Source organism: Lates calcarifer, linkage group LG3 (genome assembly GCF_001640805.2).
Source record: "Lates calcarifer isolate ASB-BC8 linkage group LG3, TLL_Latcal_v3, whole genome shotgun sequence".
NCBI lineage: Eukaryota > Metazoa > Chordata > Actinopteri > Centropomidae > Lates > Lates calcarifer.
The window spans coordinates 6479783-6494549 of record NC_066835.1 but is presented as its reverse complement, the minus strand read 5'-3'; the positions used below and the strand labels follow the sequence as shown (position 1 = coordinate 6494549).

The 14767-nt window shown below is 41.4% G+C and overlaps 2 protein-coding genes across 4 annotated transcripts in view; both read left to right on the top strand.

Moving 5' to 3' along the window:
• Positions 1 to 14767, top strand: part of LOC108900388 (sodium-dependent neutral amino acid transporter B(0)AT1) — a 244075-nt gene that overhangs the window by 47957 nt on the left and 181351 nt on the right. The gene's annotated exons all lie outside the window — the stretch shown is intronic.
• Positions 1 to 14767, top strand: part of dlgap3 (discs, large (Drosophila) homolog-associated protein 3) — a 108924-nt gene that overhangs the window by 48643 nt on the left and 45514 nt on the right. For both annotated transcript variants that reach the window (XM_051065645.1, XM_051065634.1), the window contains exon 2: positions 7866 to 7940. The gene's annotated coding sequence lies outside the window, so the exon portion shown is untranslated. The remainder of the gene's footprint in view (positions 1 to 7865; positions 7941 to 14767) is intronic.

Here is a 14767-nt window from a genome sequence, read left to right as displayed (position 1 = left end):
AGCATGCATCATTCATTTCTGTAATCAGTGCGCCGTCAGTATATTTGTCTAATGATCCATAATGCATTAGCAAGCTTGGAATTGGGTTTCGGGTGAAGGGACACGGACGAAAAATCACATTTAGAGAATCACACAGGCATGTGCATACATTTTGAATATGTTATAACACCCACACATACACAAAATCTTTCGCAGGTCTGACTGAGAATAATGAGAAAGATACTGATTGTTTGGATGCTCTGGGGCATCACTGCTACTGATATATTCACCAGCAGCAGTGGGATGAATTAATCATAACTTTAGTCTTTCTCCAAATTGCCCGCTTGTGACGAAAAGAATGGGAGGCAATATGGGGGCCCACGTTGAACTCAGCAAATTTGTTTTGAGGTCATTGTTTTTGAATTGTTATTGCCTTGTTTTGCTCTGCTGTTCCTCATCGTCCTGTTCTTAAGTCCTAGGAGAGCAGTGCAATTTAGAAGAAGTAGGGAAAAGATAGGGGGAAAGCAGCAAATGAAAAGGAGAAAGAGAGGGAGGGAGAGAGCAGTAGAAATGCTATGAAAAATGGTGAGCTGTCAGGTGAGTACTGAGGAGGGAGCTGGGCTCTTAAGTGTTTTGCCCTGACCACAGAGAATAAGTGTGTGTGAGTGCACCCATAAAGATACACAACCATGAAGCAAACCACAGCTGCATCTGTGCACCCGCATGCACAAATCTGATTGTTACACGCACGTGCATGTACTTCTACAGTATATGCAAGCCTGCACACGTATGCACAGATGTAACAATAACACGTGGTTCACTTGTATGCAACCCAGTGAAGCAGAAAGAGGACATGTGTCCCTTCTTTTTTCTGCTTAAACCTTTCCCTTTGTGTCCTTCTCACACTTTTTACCTTTCTTTCAACCATCCCCGTGCACTTCTGTCCGCTCATCCCCTCTGTTCGGCTCAGCAGTGCTCCCTCTGATTTATGCATACAGTTCTGTGCCAGCTTAAGAGCACCGTATCACAAGCGCCTCACTCTAATGTGCAGTGTGTCTGCAGGCGAGCCTTGAGCTGGTACATTCATTTGATTTGTGTACAGTCAGAACAGATTCTAACACCCATTAAGACAAGAGATGGGGGTGCTTGTTTTGCAACCAGTCGCCTGTCTGTGTGTGCCTACTTACAAGGTTTTTGCCCAGCTGCTTACTGTATGTGGAGAGGACTTGGCAATGTGGCATCCTCATGTTGGAACAGACCATTGTCCACTGGTGCTGATGTCATTTAACGCAACCTTGGGAGGAGTTCTAGGCAGAACTATTTGAGCAGCTTGAAACAGCAAACAAGGGCTCTGTGTTACAGCCTTAAATAAATATTTAATTGTACTCAGAAAATAGGTAATGCTAGGAGCTTGGTGACATAGTGAAAGTGTATTTATAGTTGTGAATCTAACGGTACAGTGTAGCTCATATACACGTGTCAATTTGAAATCCAATTTGAGAAACCTTAAACTTACGATAACCTTTTTTGGCCACTGGGATGCAGCAGAAATATGTTCTGAACACAGCATTGACGTATCATCTATACATCCAAAACACTCATGTTTCTGGCCACCTGGAAAACCTGATTCCAATAGTCATTCTGTTTTAGCTCAGTTTTTGGTTCCTACCAACTACTGAGGGAAATATCTGGCTCTTCAGCTGTTAAATACTCCACTGGATTCACCAGCTAGTTGCTAACTGTGTCCTTCTGCAGTTTGGGGAGAACAGTGTGTACACAGGGTTTTTAGAGATTTTTAGCCATGAGAGTGGTGAGAGTGAACCAAAACGGTGATGTTTCGTGGGGTACAGCTAAATGAGCTGTAGCTCTGCTATAAAGCTCTAAGAGAGCTGAGGTGTGCTTCAGATTTGAGTGATAATTCTCTGTAGGCTCTTCACTATGAGGGACCCCTTTCGTCTTGTTTTCACATTATCATCTGGTACATTTATTGTGAAGTTTTGGTTGTAGCCATTTTAACTTTACTTTACCTCTGTACGTCTCATCCACTTCTTTCTCTCTGACAGTATGTGGCATTGGTTGCCTGTAAACCATGCCACATCTCTTTATAACAGCTTACAAACCAGCAAAACAAAGTTGTATAAAACTGCATGATGAAACACGGCTAAATATGATAACTTCCTACATTTTGGACTCTTCGGTCCTCTCAAACGTCAGTGCTATCAAACTGGTTTGCAATATGAACTAGGGCACAAAGTTGTGTGTCAGAGTTACGAGCAAATGCTAGAAAATTTCCTTATTGCAGCAATTCCATTGAAATGTATCAATTTTGGTGTTGCAAGTGCCAGTGTGGCCAAGAACTCAGACTAAACTATGCATGAAAAAGCATCAGAAATCCTTTTCTGTCCACGTTAGATGCTTCTCATCAGAGTTTACTGTTTTTGATTTATTCTTATAACCTTTCCTCCAAAGCATCTTCCTTTTATTGCCTTCCATCATCCAGCTGCTACATGTGCATCCGCTTTCATAGACCACCAGGGAAAAGACGATTCCTTCTCTCCTCGCTCTCTGCTTTCCCCATCACTTTTTTTTCTCTCTGAGAAAGCCTGACCCATACAGTTTCTAAAGCTCTGTCATCTTACTTGCGGCTTAATCGAGCCCCTTTCAACAGGCAGGCTACATCAGGCCTTTACAGTATACATGAACTCCTGATTTGCATGATCCATAGTATGTGTGATAGGCATGATACTCTAGATAACTCCATGTCTTACTCATGACTCATTGGTGCGATTCAGAGGTTATCACACAACTTCATGGTACACTAGGATAAAGAAAATCAGAACAGTATATATCAGCCATATGGAAGGAATACATGCAACTGTTATAAACTTTTTCCCTTCTGTTAAGCTGATGGAAATCCCCTATAGGGTGTTTGCAGAGCTGAAGTCAGTGTTCTGTTAATAGGATCTAATTGGAAATGGCTGGTGTTAAGGAAGTTGCTTGGGTTGTCTGAACCTAATCCTGTGGAAATCCCTAAGAAATTATTAAGAATCTATGTGCTGTGTCCTAAATGTAGGACAGTGGTTTGCAAACGGAACTAAGCCTTCAGACTCTCTGGGTTTAGCGGCTTGGCCCAAAGTTGAGAATACAGTAATACAATGCACTTGACAAAGGCTCCTTGGTGGAAAAAAAAAACAAAAAAACAACTCTTTAATATTTTGTAAAGGTACATCTCCTGTTCATCACCCTTATGACTTCAGATGGTGCTTTGTCCTTACACTTGCTCAAATATGTCCACTGCAGGAATATTTTAACAAATTCAAATTATGTTCTCATTTCAGCTCCTGAAAGTTATTAGGAATATGTGTGGTTGATGTCTGGACACAAGTCTTGCTGTTTGTAAGATCCTCATTCTTCCCCTTTTTTGTATTAAAGAAGGAACATGAGTGCAGATGACTTTGTGAAATAAATACAATACTGTGTAACTTTTGCTGAGCAGCTGCAATAGCAGCCTCTGCAGCCACAAGGTTGTAATTACAGTAGACTGACACGTTAAATTCTGTTGGGCTCAGAGTTTGAATGGTTAAGGGTACTGGAAGCAGGGTACTTCTAGAAGCTAACAGCTCTTGTCCAGAGAACAAAGTCCATCAGTCGCTCAGGGAACAAACACAAAATTCATCAAAGGGGTCGATAAATGAAAGAAAAGAATTACCAAGATAGCTATTTTTTATTGCTAGCTGACGACCCATAATTGGTGGTGTGCCAAAGTACTACACAGTTACTTGGGTGCGTAATGCTTTGTTTGGGTTGCAGAGTGGGAATGAAAAAGGTGCCATTCTCCCTAATACAAGCCAGTGTACCATCAAAATGATTTTGAAGCTGCTATTTTATGGTAAAATAGTTGCCTAATGTTGTTTTAAGTGGTTCCTTTCAAAGCTAGATGAGCAAATTAGCCTCACCTTCACCCAAGAAGCCTGCTTTTGTCTACCATTGATGTTGTTTTAAAAATCACTATGAATTTTGAGTAGAAAACCTGCCCCTGTTATCACTGTGACCTGAAAACAGGGAACAGAGAGCTTGACTGATGTAAGAACAGTAACTTGAGGGGGCAGTCAGTTCACCCAAGAATCCATCAACTTACAAAATACTGCCAAGTTTAAACGAATGGAAATCTATACATTACAGGCACTGGTGTGTCTTTAACTGACACCATCTATAGAAACTATCCTTCAGTAGAGGTATTTAAGTTAAGCTGGGCTTCTGTAGATTGCCGTGTGGCAACTGCCGCCCCCGTGGTATCGCACTGTTTCCTGATTGCAGTGGTCAAGCCAAACCTGTCCTCTCCTGGCCTGGTATGAACCGGCCGTGCTGCTCACGCCTGTGGGGAATCCTTGGCGCATGTCTGGCCCTAATTAATGCCCCTACTGCAGTCTCTTGTTAGAGAGGGAGATGAAGAGAGGAAGCAGGAGCGAGAGAGTCAGTAGAGAGGGGGACTATCAAATATTGATTGTATTTGCATAAATAGCCGCAATTGTTTAAAGCCCTGCATGACCCCACTTGCTCGCTTTGCACTCCCTGGGCATGGGTTGGGAGAAGAAAATAAAGAGAGGCTGAATGAGGAAGAAAAGAGGTGATTAGAGTCAAGAGAATGCATGGATCTCCCGCAATGCGACACAGCGTAGGCCTCTCAATCAAGCCATCCCAAAGGCTATGCCACTGCCTGTTCACATTGTAATTCGCACCAATTATGGCCCCATTAGTGAGCCCACTGTAGTACAGCGGACAGAACATAATGATGCTTTTCTGTTGAGTTGGTCATTAATACAATTGGTTGGATAAAACATCTGAGAAGGTGAAGCAGTCACTTTAGTAGGTGTTTTTCTATCAGTGGTGGCACTTAATAAATGTGGCCTTTGAAATAAAGGAGCAACTGAGTGTAGTGCAGCAGAGAAAAGAAGAGAAAATAATTGCTTTTCTCCTCTCCTACCTGGTTCCTCTTCATCTCAGTGGCTCTTCAATTTGCATCCCATCAAGGTCTGCAGTCTTGGCCCTGCATCCTCTGCAAGGTGACCCCAGGTGAGCGGGGATCCTGGACGAGCAGGTAGTGACTGGACCGTACATGATTCTAAAAGTTGCTGTGGAAGTAAAGAGAATGGGTCTGAGTGTGCAAAAAAGTGCAAGTCTGCATGAGTGTGTGTGTGTGTGTGTGTGTGTTTGTGTTTGTACAGTATATGCCTTGGAGAAAGTGTCTATGAAGATATTTAGGATTTACTGTTAACTAAGCTATAGCCCTATGCAGTTTTAGAGGTTATGCAGAGGAGAACTCTGAGTCCCACTGTTGTTGCCAAAGAACAGAGTGTCCAAATAAATTTGCTCTTCCAGCTATGCTGAAAGAAAAGAGAGAAAGAGAGGATGACAGCAAAACTCACTGAAAAGCCAAGCAAAAGATAAAGATTTCCAGGCATTTACTTGTTTACAAAAAGCTTGGAGAACAGCTCAGTCTTTTCAGGCAGTAAGGCCAAATAACTATAAAGCTATAGAACTTACTGAACATGTTATATGATATGAAATGTGAAATGATGCTGTTTCCACAGCTATGAATAGTGGGAGACCCTCTATTAAAAAAGATGTTTAGCATTTACATTTTTGAGATGTCTCACTACTTTTTCCATAATATTTAGAAATCTACGTATTAGATACCAGAATTATTTGAGAACTATTATAATAAATGTGGTTTCTATTACTGAGAATGGAATATTATTCTCTATTGCACCCCAGTTGTGAATTGTGATGGATCCATTTTGTACATACACTAAATGCATTGGCTACTGCAGCGTTAATGTGTTCATGAAGAACATGTGAGTCTTGAGACGTTTTTATAAACAAGAGTTTGATGATTTAATTTCTATGACATCCCATGACATGTTCAACTTCAATTAAAACATGCACGTATATACACATTTTGTGTATGGTACTTGTATCCATTACATCCTAATAACACGCATTACTGGAAACTCGTGCAATTTGTACACGAGTGAGTATTAGAAACACATACTTACTGTCACAAAAACTAAACACAATTTCCATTCTAGCATTGATTTTTGGAGCAAGTGAATGAATTTGCATTGACTTTGTCTGGCAATATTTTCTTTCCCTCTGTGAGAGAGTCGACTTGAAAAACTCATTTGCACTATCCAGTGTTTTTGTATATTGGGCTGTGTGATTTTTTCGGCAGTGGCAGGAAACTGGTGGCCAGATGAAGATGATGAGTGGGTAACTTTTTTTCATGCATACTCCCATTGTGACAACCATCATTAATGTACAGGCCGCAGTGTGTGTAATTACCCGTATACTGTATGCAACATATAGTACCATATACATGCAAGACAACATTCCTCACCCCGTGTGTGTGTGTGATTGCATATTTTGTGTATGAGAGAGCTAGCAGAGCTGATCAGTGTCCGTGGTGAGGGCTTTGTCACAGCTGACCTATATTAGATGAAAGCAGCTGGATCAGTGGCCTGCAGGGACAGCAAAAGAGTTGTGTTCTAATTATCTCTGCAGCTAGCTAGCGACACATCACGCTCGCGCACACACACAGACACACTCGCACAAAAAACACGCGCTTACATACACACTTTTCGGGCAAATCAATGGGAGCTTGTGAGAGCATCTGCCATGCTCCGCTTGACGAGCGACAGCGGCAGATCCTCAGTGTAGGATTGGCAAGGATACAGGGCCTCATGTCACACAATGCATATTAAAAACCTCTTGTGATCGTGGGCTGTGGCCTTCGGTCTCCGAATGCAACTGTGTACAACAAAAATCTATTCGAGCTAGCGAAATATAATTACCTGGTGATACGCTGCTGAAATGAAATCAGGCTCTTGTCGTGGCATTTGGGAATTGTAGGAACGCAACCAGTCATCTTGTAAATGATTCCTCACTTAGGTTCAAACAGTAAATGTAGTCTGTACATTAGCGGCTGTTACCATGGAGCCCCAAACACACGCTGAGGGGTTGCATTAGCAATAATGAGGCATAGAATGACAGCAAGAAGAAAGCCCAGGGAGCTAATGCTAACAGCTAATAGTAATCACTGGACTAATGCTAATGTTACTGGAAGAGTAATTAAGTGTGTGGAACCCTGTGGCATCCAGTGCAGTTTAGCTTGGTAGCTTAGCATTCAGCTCACTTTAGCAGGGGTGAATGCACAATAATATGTTCTCTTTTTTCTTATTATCTACATTTTATGAACACAGGTACACATGCACACACATCAGGTGACAGAGTTTCTTTGTGTGAGCCTCAGAGTGTGTTTTTTTTTTTCTCTTTTCTGAAGTCAAAGTGATTTCACACATTCTGCTACCTTTAGAAGGTAATTGGACGCAGCACACACTCAATTAAGCTGTTAGCCTCTTAGTCACCCCCTCCTCTTTCTCTCTTTTTTCTCCCTCTATTTCTTGCCATCCCTCATTCCTGACCCTTTTTTTTCCATTGCTAATTTTGTTCTCTCCACTGTTTCCCTCGCTCTCCGCCTGTCATATTCCTTCCACTGTCCCTCCGTTCGCGGCTCCAGGGCCCAGCGCTCCAAGCAGGGGAGCTGCTGTGGCATTAGCCAGGCAGTCAGGGGAGCCTCTTGTTTCGGGTCCCGACAGGCACAGCCGCACATGTTCCACCACATTGCATCTTTTGGCACCGCCAAGGACCCATTTACAGGTCAGAGCTCATGGGGAGGGGTGCTTTTCCCATAATGGAGGGAGGCATGTACTGTGGAGAAATGACAGAGAAACAGAACTGAATGGTCCTTGCCAGGTATGGTAGGGTTCATCAGAGCTTTGTTGCAGTTTGAGCTTCCCTGATGTTTTCTTTGTCTCTTCCCTCGACAGAGTGACTGAGAGCGAGTTATTTAGTTGACCGTTTCCACCTGAAGACATGGAGCACCATTTCCTGATGAGACTGTGGTAAGTAGAGAGTACATGCATATACGCACACACACTCACACATGCATGTGTAATTCCTGCAGCTACTTGTCACCTGTACCCTCACATATAAATCCCTCTTCTGTCTTATGCGTCCTTGAAATCTAACCCCAGGAGGAACATGTAAGCGTTCCCAATGGAACTTCTCAAGGATTAACTCACGTCAATGAAGCAGCTCTAAGAAAGTGGGGATCAGAAGCATGCCACTCACTCTGCTCTCTCCGCACGGCCTTGAGTGTCTTGTGTTTGATCTCACGTGTGAAACAGTATCGATTGAGTTACTCCTCTGCTTTGCTTTTGAAGCTGCAATCCACATTCATGGTTGAACACTACATACCACTGTTTGACTTGTACCTGCTGCGCGTGAGTTGGCAACGCAGCTTTTTCAGAGGTTACAGAATGCGCAGCATGTTGGCGTGACAGAGTTGGCCTTACAATTTGGAAAATGACTGATGGAGATAGTGATGGAGAAAAAGAGGAGAGAAAGATGTCAGACGAGTGCTGGTTGGCACAGTAGTAAAGTAAAAAATAGCAGGCAGGGCCGACCGATTGTGCTGGCCCGAGGTTGTACTACTATTCTTAGCCTCAGTCTCCACCTCTTCTTCACTCTCTCCTCCCTCTCCCCTCCCTCCTTTCTCCAGAGTCTTTTGTTACCACAGTGACGTCAACGCTCCTCAGTCCATCTGGTGTCTGGTAGCACTCTGGATCTATCTGCTCTCCCTCTCGAATTGGCTAAAACCACTTAACTGTCTCCCATCCATCTAGCTCCCATCCATTTGTCATTTTATTTATTTATCCTCCCTATTTACCTATTTATCCATCACCACCTCAGCTGATATCAGTCATGCATTCGTCTTTTTCTTTCTTTTTTGTTGGATTCACCAGACAATATAGAGCTCTGAAGCTTCCACTTAATTATAGCTAGAGAGATAGCCACTTAGAGACTAAGTGCCTTGTGTGTGTGCGTGTGCGTGTGTGCATGTGTGTGTGCATGTTCTCTGATGGGATGGTCAGGCAGGATTGGTTGTAATGTCCTATTCCAGTGCAATCACAGATGCATCAAAATATTGTTGTAAGAACTGGAAAACCTCTGTTATTTAATGCCAACTTGGCTTTGCGCTGTCGACACAGTGATATGTCATGCCTGTCATTGCTGTCAAGGCAAGTCCAGGGCACTGTAATTCACTCCTGACAACTGTGCATGAGTGTTATGTAAGCATTAATACATGACAAGGTGTCCAGATATAAGAAAATAATGGATTAGGTGGAGGTGACAAATGAAGAAACTTCCTCTGCAGTGTTCATCAGTTTCTATAGAGACATTTCAGTGGAATCATCATACTTATACCATAGACGGTTTCAGTTGAACTCATGCTGTGATTATTTAATAGTTTAGATCTTTTGAATGGCTCTAAAATAGAGTGTAAAGTGACAAATAACTATAAATGTAAGTGAAGTGGAGAGAACTGAACCTACAGTGGATTAGAAGTATAAAGTAGCAGAAAATGTGAATACTTACTTATTATACTGATTGGACCTCAGGACAGTGTGAGTGTGTACAGACTATGCCTGATCAACATCTCCCTCACTCTCCTGTGAGTTTTCCTTTCCTTTAGGGCGTGTCAAAGTAACATGTGTTCACTGAGGTGCAGTCACAATGTCTGCTGTGAAAATGGCCTGTTTAGTACAAGGTATCGGACTGTAATGGCATATTGTTGGTAGGTGTTATTTCCAAGCACGGCACACACAGTTTGGTGCTAATGTGACCACTGTTCTGTGATACAGACTTTCGGTGTAATTTAAATCATCATCCCAGGCGCAATTTTTACTATTGGGATATGGTTTGTAATAGACGTGTGATGGACATTCCACTGGACAAAGCCAAAGATGAAGAGAAAGCCAAAAGCCTACCCAGGAGACTGATATCATTCAGAGTGACTTACGCTCACAACTGATATCATAACCTTGGATGTCCATCACAATGTCCAAAAATCTGCTTCAGAACTTGCCTGAGCGTCATAATGTTTTCTTTAGTATCCAAGAGTATACTGCAAACAGGAACTGCTAATAGCAAATTTGGCATACTTTTAATGGTGCCAGTTGGCCAAAATGAAACAAATATAGGCTAAAAAATGGGGCTGAAATGAGAATACACAGCACATTTGATGAGTTCTTGCTCTCCTAAAGGCTTTCATTTTTTCTGTTGTCATACTTGTTCCCAGAGAGACTTGAGACTTGTGTTGGTGTTAGCATGTATCCATCTTTTTTTTTTTTTCCACACAAAAGTCAACTTTTACACGTAAAAAGGACAAGCAGCTCTCCACATTCTTCTCCTGTGTGTGCTGTTTTGATGTTGCTGGTACAGAGCGCTGTCTAACGTGTTTTCTGATTGGATCTGCTGACTAGACATAGTTTGTAATTACCATTTACATTTGTGGTACCTGAATATATACAGATGCAGATGCTACAAAATGCTGGTGCTTCCATATACATATGTGGTATATTGTATATACCATTGCTATAAATATCAGCCCCATAACACAAGTGTATTGCAGTTTTTTTTTTACAGTGTATTTGATCATTTAATAGAACAGTGGACTCCATAAAACTGATGTCATGTGAGCTGTATTTTTGCAGAGATGAGTCACTTCCCTGCATTTTTTTCTCCCCCCTCTTTTCTCAAGTTCCACTTCTGAATGGCTGTCTGTGTATGGGTACGCATACATTAACCGCATGTGTGAGTGTGCGTATCTTTACTTACATGTTTGTGTGTGTGTATGGCTCTGTGGCTCTGTGCCCAGTCTCCCCGCTGTCAGCATATGGTTTCTGGGAGAGTAAAACTTCGAACAGCAGCTTTTTGTAGCGCTGAAGGACAGCGTCTCATTAGGATGTGTGTAGTTTTGGGTTGTGTGGCTGTGACGAAGCAGACAGAACTGAGCCTGCAGGAGAAACAGGTTATCAATTGTGTTCCTTGATTATCTGCAGTGCAGCTTATCAGCAGTAGATAAGAGAATTAGGCTGAGCATCGTTTTCTCTGTTGCAGTCCTGCATACTAACCTATTATATTCTCAACAACTTAATGCTGAAATTCTTACTTTTTTTTACATTGTACAAAACAAACTTTACTTTTCTATTGTTCATGCAGGATTCTGCAATTGTTCCCTTCAAAAAAGTTATTTACTCTCCTCCTTCTCCAAGCTGCACAACAAGAGGGCCATCTGTCACTGTCAAAAGCTGTAGCTACTGCTTTGTATTACTGACAGGAAAATGGACACAATAAAAAAAAAAAGAGATGACAAAAAAGCATGTAATAAATGTGTTGTCTCTTTTGTGCCACGGGGGCCACTGTAGACCTTTTTAAGGCCTGATTGTGTTGCTGTCAAGTTCTGAGAAAAAGTAACAACTTGAAGTCAACCAGCGGCTACATTAACAGTCAGGAAATGTCGCAGAAAGAGTCCAAGAAATGTCCAAAAAAAAAAAGATGATGAAGATGACAAATAGAATTGTCTCAAAAATGATCCTGCTTATCTGGTTTTTGACAAGAGGATGGAGTCAGTGATTCTGTGTGAAAATTAACATTAAGAAAGTATTATTAGTTTGTGATATTCCATTCTCTCTGATTGTGTCTCTCTATCTGTCCGTCTTTCCTTTTGTCTCTAATTCACTCGGTGTCACTCACGCGCACTTCCTCCCTCTCTCCCTCTCTCTCTCCTGCTCTCTCCAGATGATTTATGGATATCTTTTATCAATGTTGAGAGCGGGGCTCATCTGTTCTGAACTACTCAAGTCCCATATCATACAGTGGAAGCAAAAAGAGAGATCCTATATGTGTGTGTGTAAGAGAGAGACATGGGAAGAGAAGGAAAGAAAAAGAAAGAAGGGGAAAAAAGAGATAGAGGGAGGCAGTGACTGTCTCAGCCTTCATATGATTTAATCAAAGCCATCCATCACATCTGGATAATTAGACAGCAGCATGGATCGCATGACCAGAGCCCATCGGTTAGAACTCACACATTAACTTATGCACATGCGTTCGCACCTATCTGGCAAATATGTCAGGGCCAGAAAACAGTAGAGGAGAGTCCCAACGTAGTCTGAGGTTCAACACTGTCTTTTCCACATACACTCAGGAGCATCGCAACGAAAAACATGTTGGCACAAAATTCAGACATAAACAGCCAGCGATAGACGATTGGGAGCAGTTTGAGCCAGTTAGCCCTAGTCAGGCTCCGTCAGTGGGGTTTTCAGTTCTTGATGGCCAATTATATGTGTAGAATTAGTGCTGGCATTCAGAGAGCTCTGCCCAAAGCCAGCTAATGACCACAACACAGGGCCCTCACTGCAGAAAATGTCAACAAAAAGTCATTCAGTGTCAAGTGAAGTGTTAAAATTAGGTGAAAAACTGATATTGTAACTCTACTTATATACAGTATCAATTCTTTGATCACAAGCAAGAGATTTTTTAAGCTGCAGCCAATATTTTCATATTAACTATGAATAAAATGACTGTGTAATATGAAAGGGGTCATAGTGATGAACCCACACAGTTATCACTGTCTCAGTGTGTTGGTCTTATGGACCTTAACAATACTGCTGTACATCATTTTTTAGAGTTATTTCTAACAGCAGCAGGCAGCAATTTCCAGCAACAAACCCTAAAAACCCATTGTACATCACCTGCCAGGCACCAAAATGACACACAAATGGCAAAGTTAACTACTAGGTGGCGGAGCTTTAAGCAGCTGAAGACCCAGATCATTTTTTTAGCAGTTGGTGACCAGACCTCAGTTAAAAGGAGAGTAAATACTGGCCCAACATTCATCAGGTGGACATAACATGATAAATAAATCAATATTAATAGATGCTAATCTGCTGAATGTGTAAATAAGCTAACACATTAGCCATATCAACTTTAAATAACCTAAGAGATAGTATTATTCTGCTTATACCATGTTCACACCAACACAGTGCAACATGTAATCAAATTAAAAAACTGAATTTCTTCTTTTACGCATGAAATAAATTTTGGAATTGCTTTTCTGTTTTAAATATCACAAAATAGTTCCTGAACCTCAGAGTTCCCACCTCTCTGTTGCCAGGCAAATTCTAGCTAAACACAAAGGGGGTTTACAAGGCTGGGCTCAGTGTTTTAAAATAGTTTGTAACTGGGAGAGGAGGAGGCTTCTAAATCCTGAACATATTCAACCAATAAGAGCAGAGAATAACGCTGCTGTTATTAGTTATTTAAGACATTATTAACCCATTCTCCCTTTACCAATAAGGTTAGGCTAAAGATTGTTTTGGACTTCAAAATCCTGTCCTCATGTGGCCAAAAAAAAACAAAAAAAAAAACAGTTAACACAAGTTTAAAGACTTGTTTAAGCATCCAGTACACCTTTAAATTGTCATTTAAAGTGTCATTGTTCGATACTTACAAGATGATCTCTTAGTCTTACATGGCATAAAATAACATTTGACTCGCTAACATATCAGTATTTGACTCATATTTGTCTCAGCATCTTGGAATAACTCTGTGGACAAGATAAAACTATTTTTGCAGTGATGCTTAAATGTGTATCAGGCAAACTGAGATAGGATGTTGGCCCTGTTTTGATATTTTGGTCTTGCATTTCCTCGCTGATATGTGGTGTGACACCTCAGCAGGACAGAGGATCCAAGTCCTCCACTTTCAGTCATGCCCTAATATTACAATAATGATTACCTATCTCATTGCCAAGTGTTGTAAAGACCCAAACTGCCTTTACTCAAATTGTTTAATGATGCTGAAAAATGTGTTGTCATGTCTCAGTAGATTTGTGTGGAATGTAGGAATTAAATTAAATCTATTAAAAGTGTTCGATTTAAACAAAACAGACAGAAAATAGCAAATTGCTTTGATCCTCCTGTATGAATGTTTAATATAAAAAAAGAGAGTCAATAAAGATTCTGCCAATTACATGCACATCAGAGGATGATATGTAGTGCAACTACAGATTAGCAGTAATCCTGCCAAGATGTGTTTTTTTTTTTTTATTGTGTTGCTCATAATCAACCAACAATGTTGCTCTTACGCTTTGAGTGATCCTGTTTTAATGGTGACTTTGTGTTTATATTGATTTGATGAGGGGGAGTTGAGTGGATCTATGGGCTCTCATAGGATTTTAAAACAATATAGACTAATGAATGTGTGCATACTCTAATGAATGCACACAAGTACTTATACACTAAGGGTCGATCTTGGGTGGTAACAGCAGTGTCTGGCTTTCTGGAGAGCAGTGAGATATCTTGTCCTTTTCCCTCTCCTCTATTCCTCACACATTCTCTCATTGATCATGCGAACGAGTGACAAGAATGCAGCGTCGAGATTTTCGAGAGGAAGGTGAAAACTTCCCAGTCTTTTTTTTTCCTCTTGTCTCTCTGCTTCATCACGGCTGCAACACCGCTCCCCTTCTCTCTCTCTCTCTTCCTGCCACCTTCTCTCCATCTCGCACACTCCAGTAAATACAATCACACACGCACAAAAGCCTGCAAAAGAAAATCACATCCTCATTTGTCATTATCACCTTATCTGTTCTTCAGCTGCAATCTTTCTCGCTGCATTTCATTTTCAGTTGTGACTGAGTTGTCGGTGCAGGTAATAAGAGGGTTTGAGCCTAAAACAGATCTGATTTGTCACAGAAACCAGCTGGTAAAGTGTGGTAGGTGCAGCTCTGAAACTGTAATATTCAACAGATTCAGGCCTTTCACACACTGTGCATGTGTGTTTGTGAGAGAGAGAGAGAGAGAGAGAGATTCTGTTCTTCTACACA